General features: G+C 39.4%; 1 non-coding gene across 1 annotated transcript; it reads right to left on the reverse strand.

The window, feature by feature from the left end:
* Positions 1–5,238: 5,238 nt before the first annotated feature.
* On the reverse strand, positions 5,239–5,400 carry LOC142353764 (U1 spliceosomal RNA). Its single transcript, XR_012761067.1, has one exon. It is a non-coding gene; the product is annotated as a U1 spliceosomal RNA (small nuclear RNA).
* Between the last annotated feature and the right edge of the window lie 2,172 nt (positions 5,401–7,572).

Raw genomic sequence — 7,572 nt, forward strand, 5'->3', positions numbered from 1 at the left:
AAAACGCCCTTTTCTGCTACAAGTTTTCAATTCAAGTAATTTAGTAAGCAACTGAACTGTACTGAGCAGAATCGTCTGTCTGAATTTCAAGAAAATAAATGCGTGCTGTATGAATTTACAAAAGTCTTTTTCAACCAATCAAAATTTAGCATCGTCATACGAACACTTATAGACTAGTATTATTTTCCGTACAAAATTTTAAAACCTAACCTTCACTCCTCATCCCCCTCCGGGTTACGACGACAGACAGAAAAAATGCAAAAAAAAACAAAACTAAATAGCGAAACGAAATTTGATTATTCCCAATGATTTCAAAGAGAAAAATTAAAGTGAAAACTTAAAACCACAAAATTAAGTTTTAGCAGAAAAATCAAGCAAGCGTGCTTCGGATTGCATCGGCATCTGTCTGCTTAGACCGTCTTTGAAAACCAATATTAAAAAATACATTTGACAGCTTTTGGAACCGCTTTTTCTCAGCATTTTTTCTCATAAGTTACTCTCTGGGGTGGAAGTGTGAAGCTCGGAGAAGATTGGATATTGCGCTGAGGCCGTAGAAACTCATTAAGACCGGTTATATCCTAACTTTTCAGCCCACCACAGCCCCCCCCCCCCAACCCCGGTCTATCAGATCTCCGAAAAGTCGTTTACTGCCTTTTAATGTTTTCTCGAATTTTGGCCATGAAATACAACCTAACAGCCAAAAAATCTTCGGATCAACTGGATCAGTCGGAGGAGAACAAAGATATAATCGTAATTCACCCCCGCACTCAATGTTCCTTGATAATCAGTGAAAAGTTGCCAGTTTCTTTAACCTCCTCCCCCCCCCCCCCCCCCTCCGCAAAAAATAGTAGAACACAGGAAAAACCCACAAGCAGTTCAAGAAGCAGCGTTAAAGTGACAACTAATGATGACAGATCTCGTTTCCGGATAACAGATGGAACAATATTTTTATCTCAATAAAACGATAACCTTCATAGAGCCCAAATTTTAGAGTCCGAATTTGTTAAGTCCAAAGCAAAGTGATTCATTCACGAGGTCCCAGCAATGGGGTTCAATCTGCGATAAATGGGTTTGCTCTAAATCAATTTGGGCATATTCACAATTCACTCAAATTTTGTCAACAGCGAATAAGATTTACCTGCTCGAATAGATGAGTTGGTTCAATCTGCAACACTGGTTATTCATTCACGAGGTCCCAGTAACAATGCAAACAAATTACAGGATCTACAAAGAATTTCTATTAAAGAGATTCCAAAGCTACGACCTACGATATATCCCTGTAGATTTCGTTTGCGATGGTCAAAAATTCTTACGTTGATCGTAGAAAACTGCATCACATCCTGACTGTATTGATAAATAGAAGTTTTTCACAAATACGTCATGTCTTTGCATGCTACCAACAGAGGTGGAAAAAACATAAGCAACCACAAGAAAAATTAAAGAGCAACAGATATGAGCGATGGAAAGCGGGTTAGTTTGCTGCTCTTTGGTACAGAGCGGCTTCCATGAAGCAAAAACATGAAAGCAACGTAACAATTTACTGCTCCTTGGCAACTTCAGTCTTTTTACAGCCACTGGGCCGTCAAAAATGTACCCAGAGCATCTTTTCACGCAATCAATTGTACAATTTTGTAATCGATCTAAGCTGGAAAAGACATACCTAACCAGATTATTGAACATGGCCAGCAGAGGCCAGCTCCCAAGTTTTATTGCTCCAATTTATTGCAAAGCTTCATTAAAAGCCTTGAAAAAGAAATTAGAACTATTACAGTAGGTAAAACTATCTGGCGTCTTGTGGCCAAGGGTGTCGCAAAAAACAGCCTCCGAGGAACGAGCCGAGCGCATAATGCACCCCACAAAAACAACCTTTGAAAATAGGGAAATAGAGTGGAGGCATACTCCAATTTGACTGCAGAACAGCATTTAATTCGATCTAATTTTTTCGAAACATCCTAAGCTCAACGACATTTCTGATGCCTAGGTTAATTTCCCTGTTATGTTGATAACGGCATTGCAGGTTCCGAAACCAAACTATGTAAAGAGTTGGCAATTCTAACGATATCAGCAGCAAACTGTGGTTTGCCAAGTTTGCCGTGTTATGCCATGGTAGTGTGATATGATCTCTCCTCAAGATCCTATAAGAGACCAAATTATGTCAACCTGCTCAATCGCACATTTTTCACTAAAATGTTAGCAGATTTTCCTACCTGTATAGACTGCGGGTCAGTCATCAGCATTTGATGTTACCATCACTTTTCCCTAGCGACCAAGCCTCATTGCAATTGCGGCGACAAGTGTGCTATTGCCCTGTCAATAGATGAGGAGAGAAAGTGCGAACAGTACGCCCGGAAAGGTAGCGAGGTTGTAGTTCTATTTGCTTCTTTGGCCTTCAAGTCGTTTCGGGGATTTTCAGAAAAAGTTTGCAAGAGATGCAAGATTATAGGCAGACAATAAGAGGGGAGTATTACTGATCAGATATGTACCCAGATTTCTATAATTTGAATCATTAATTAATGAAAAAGATTTGGTTAGGAAAAGAAATATTTTCAAAACCGACAAAAACAAATAAACATAATCGACTTAAGGCGGGCGAATTGCTCTCAGACAACTGTCGAGTGGTTGATTTTGCCGGGAGCTAGCTTCGGCTGATGAGGATTAGCTACAGCTGAATTAATGGGGAGGGGGGTATGAGCATACGGGAAGCGGTTGAGTGGAAGTGGTTAGCGCGGGTGGTGGTAAGCGGGCGGATGGAAGGAGAAGGAGGTGGTGGAGTGTGCGTTAGAGTAAAGGTGGGGGATAGTAAGTTAAATGGCAAGAGGGGAAGGGAAGGTTAAGTAGGACGGGGTCAAACTCTAAGAATCGCTCTTCACGCCACGAAAATGCGTTTATTAAACAGTTTTGGTGAATCCCATACTTGAAGATAATTGAGCCGCAAGGCTCTGAGATCTTGATACCCTTCGTGCTTTACGTATTTAACCGGTTTTTGAGGACAGAAAATCAAATGGGCAGACAAAAAACGATCAGACGAAAAAGTGCTCTTACAAAAAATTGTATAAAAAATATAGCCAGTAAAAACCGGAAACCACTCAAAGAGTTGTCCAATCTGATCTCCAAACAAACCTTACCTAAATCTGGAAAACCAAAGACAAAGGAGAAACAACAAAAAATTGCCATTCTTCTAAATATATAGAAAGTGTTTTAGAAATTGCGGCCATAATTTCAATTTTTAGGAGTATGAGGTGAGGGGTCGTGGAGGGGCTGGTTGGCGTGTTGCTTGTCCCCCCATCGTGACGTCCTGTGATAGGTAGGTTTGGTAGCTTTGGTGCGGAGGCTGCTGGTGAGGTTAGGTAGGTGGGTGGGGGTAGGTAGATTGGATGGGAAACAAGGTCGGGTGGTTTTGGGAGCGGGAAGCACATTGGTAGTTCGGTAGGTGTAGGGATGTCTGTAGTTTCAATAGGGGAGGCAAAGAATCTTTTCAAAATAACATTTTGATCTTGATTCATACCAGCAGTTCCTCAAAACTATAAATTAGAAACTAAGTCACTGTTCAGGTTCAGTTTTTGAAAACAGAACTTGACGTTCTAAAACAGAAGTGAACGTTTGAAAAGAAAGAAGTCAAAGTTCAAGTCATGAGCAAACTTGCTTAAGCTAAAAAAACATAGCTGGGACAACACGAAAAAGAACTAGAAGAGTTGACCAATACGATTTCTAAACTAACCATACCTAGATCAAATTATTACAGAATACGGAGGAAAAACAATTAAAAAGTGCAGACACACTTAGATTTTAAGGGTATGACTAGGTCGAGGAGCGGCTACGGGTTGAAAGAAGGGGGTTGTTTGGGCCACGGCGTGGGGGTCATGGTTAGCCATGTTTGGTTAGGATATGCCGTTTGTAGCTAGGGTAGGCTAACACAAGTCAACAACGTAGGGTGTCTTTAGTTTGAATAGTGAGGAAGGACCTTTATGGGGAAAATCTTTTCGCAATAACATTTTGACCTTGAATTTTACCACCAGTTCCTCATTGCAAGAAAGCAGTCGAAAATCAGGTCATGAACAACTTTTTTCGGCTAGAAAAAACTGTAGAATATCCATACTGATCTTGGAGCAGTTAAAAGACCAGCAGGACTAATATAATTGCTACTAACTGCGTTTGCGGGAATTTAAGATACAGTGAAAAACGGTCACACAGAGAATCGGTCGTACAAAAAAATAGCAACAATAAAGTCCAACAACAAGACTAAAATAACTGCTACAATTTTGTTTAGGAGCAAATTAACCCACTGCCCAAAAATATTATTGCAACAAACTTGGTTTCAGCGCATTGGAAATGTCATTTTTGGGCAGTTTACGTTACACAGTAAATGACCACTTTTGGGTCTGATCAAAATCTAAGACAATCGTAGATGCAGACGGCGGTAGTCATTTTGTAAATGCTCCACGAAAATGGATTACAATTCTTGATGTTAACATACTTAGTATTCAAGTTTGATAGCATTATCACTTAGTAATCAACTCTTCACAAAAACACCATTTGCTTGATAGACACTCATCAGCAGAGGGGTTCAAGTAGTGACCATAGGAACTCAGTTACGTTACCCACCCTTTTGTGTCTAAATCTGTAAGGCCGTGGGTTCTGAATAGCATCTGCTGATGTGTCCGGGAACAAGTGGGGGATCTCGTGTTCTCTCTCCTCTGAGATGCCATCATAACTAGAGACGGTAATGAGATCCACTCTGTTGTTATCCAGCGATCTAATGGCCAATTCCCTGTGATAGTAGATTGCATCTGGAGTCTCTTCTCTAAAGCCAACAAAAATTATCTCTTGTCATTTTATGGCCGTGTTCGAACAGTACTTAGCATTTCATCTTCAAGTGAAAAAGAGCTTCATTTATTGGATACAAAGAAACATCACAAAACACTTAACAATTAACATAAGATATCTATGGCCATGTGCCCGAGGACTATCCTTGTTGCTTTAGCTTCAGCCACGTTGTGGCCACCGAAGGAGCCCCGTGATTAGAACCTCCGTAAAATAAGAAGACACAACCAGCTCTCCTCAAATTGAAAATACAACTTCTGCCCCAGCTCCTTTCGCAGCAATATTATTAAAAGAATCGTGAAAAACTCGAACTTTAAAAATCTCAAAAGGCCATAATTAAAGCTATTTCAAACACAGACCAAAAGTATTTTCGCATACATGTTTATTGCGCTGTACATTAAATTCTCTTTAAATTTAAAAGGGAAAGCGCGAACGCAGCCCCGACACTAAGAAATAGTGCGCCCGAGTTTCTCACATTGAAGAAATCGCAAGGGTCAACCTCCACGCAGTGCAATGCGGAGGCCTCGCCCTGGGCCACCCCTCTACTTGATCAGAGGACGACCGACACCAGGTAAGTATGATTACGTATATTCACAATCAATAACATAGACACATGGTCAACATTTCTCAACAAACTTAGATGCAAATAATGTTTAACTTCTGTCAAGGCCATCTATTCACCAATTAATTCATTCTCTATCAAATCTTTCGATAAAGTTCTAGTTCGCTTTACCATCTTCGCGCTTTTCCCAGATGCTGGCGCTTTTCGCAGTTTCAATGGTAACTTAGTTCAGGTAGACCAAATTAAATTAAGTGTACAATGTTCTCAAGTCTTTATAGTGTCAATGAGCATTTATGTCCTGAGTCTGTCTTAAGTGACTGTTGTTATCTAAATTGAGATTGTGTTCAATTTAAGGTTCTAACTCATTTGGTACTCAGGCATGGTCCGGTATTGCGGCACATTTTGGTACAAAGCTCCGACAAGCGCTTGTTCACGTTGTTAGAAATATTAGCAGATGTAATGGACACCATCTAAACGTCATTGGGGATACAAACATAAATCTGATTCTTTAATTTGAACCGGTTACAAAAGTATGCCTTCAAATATGATATCTTTCACACGCTTTTTGATGTCAGCGTTGCAAACTATTATGTGATTGCAAAAAGAGACATGTTATATTTACTATCAAAGGCAAAGATGATCAGCACACTCGGAAACAGCTTTTCGGCCAACAAAATGGCCAATATGAGATCCTTTGTTTTGCAAACGTCCTCAAAATTATAGATAGTACAGTAAAAAGAATGAACGATGTTAGGCCTAAGCACGTGAGAGCAATAGTGTAAATTCTGGCGTAACAATTGACACAAAAGTTATAACATGCGGCCGATTGCCCATATAGCTGCTAATAGACTTACGGACCGTATTATAGATAGCAAAAGACACAGAATTGAGTTCACAGAGTGGATCTAATTAAGAACCACTCCCCCTCTTAGTTTCTTGGGCGCACAGGGGACGATTGTTAACAAGATCCGATGAAGTTTAAATCTATACCTTATAGAATTCGAATGTTTCAAAAAATGCTCTTAAACAAATTTGAAACTGCTTGCTCAATATAAGGAATTTCAACGATAAAATTGATATCAAAAATTCATTGGCTAAAACCCATTAATATAATATTTCATCCGATTGAAATTAATTGAAATAGTTGGATAGAGTCCGAAAAAGTTGGTAAGATAGAACGCTTTGAACCCGCAATTTACTCCTAAGATACCAGGGGAAAAACAAAAATAATAATATGGAAAGAACCACTTATTATTTGAATTAGAAAACAAAAATCACCTGGAGAAAAAACTTCACATGTGTTTCATTTTTGTTTCAAACGTCTTTTTTTTCTACCAAATCTTTGATTTATATTTTGAAGTACAAATTGCACTTTGCTTGCACTTATTCCACTTTTTTTTGGTAATGGAAACAACACCACTGCCACCAACGATTGCACCGCACATTCATCATAAACCTTTTTGGGTGTGCAACAAAAGAACACTGGAATCAGTTCGAAAGACATTTTTGCGCGAGCTTTGCAGTAGCAACAATTCCAGCAGCAGATAGTCAACAAGGTCGATAACTTAATCTCCAACTGTGCGGTACGGCATTGAGTTTCTACCTGGTCTTCACCCAAACCCATTAAAAAAGATCATGAACGGTCGTTGTGATGCTTAAGATATCGGTATACAGGGGCAGATAAACGGCGCAACTTCGAATTGCAATCCAACAACAGAAATTTGATCAAAGAAAAGAAGACGTAGAAAATTTCTTGACAGACTTGCAGGGGTTGGCTGAACTTTCAATCGTATATGTGCCGTCATCAACAGTAGCAGCAGCAATCGACAGATCAGTTGAGCGCATCCAAAGGGTTAGAGAACAGTTCATCCATAGCATACCTTTTCAATGCGAGAAATATTTGCTGTCACTAACTTTTGCAAAATAGTCAAAAGCCTATTTCGAAAAGACAAACTGCAACCTGAAGTAGAACCACTGACAGCAAACAATGAAATTTAAATGTCTCAGTACTCAGCACATGATTCAAATAACCCAAACAAGATCAACTGCAACAACAATTTGCACAAAAAAATTAATAATTCACCGAAAAACTATAATCAAAGCCAAAATTATTGGAATCCACAAAACTACTCTGGACAAGCGCGAGAAAGTCAGAACTACAAAAATCAAATAGTATTTCGAGGAAGAGG

Source organism: Convolutriloba macropyga, chromosome 14 (assembly GCF_964194025.1).
Source record: "Convolutriloba macropyga chromosome 14, txConMacr16.3, whole genome shotgun sequence".
NCBI lineage: Eukaryota > Metazoa > Xenacoelomorpha > Acoela > Convolutidae > Convolutriloba > Convolutriloba macropyga.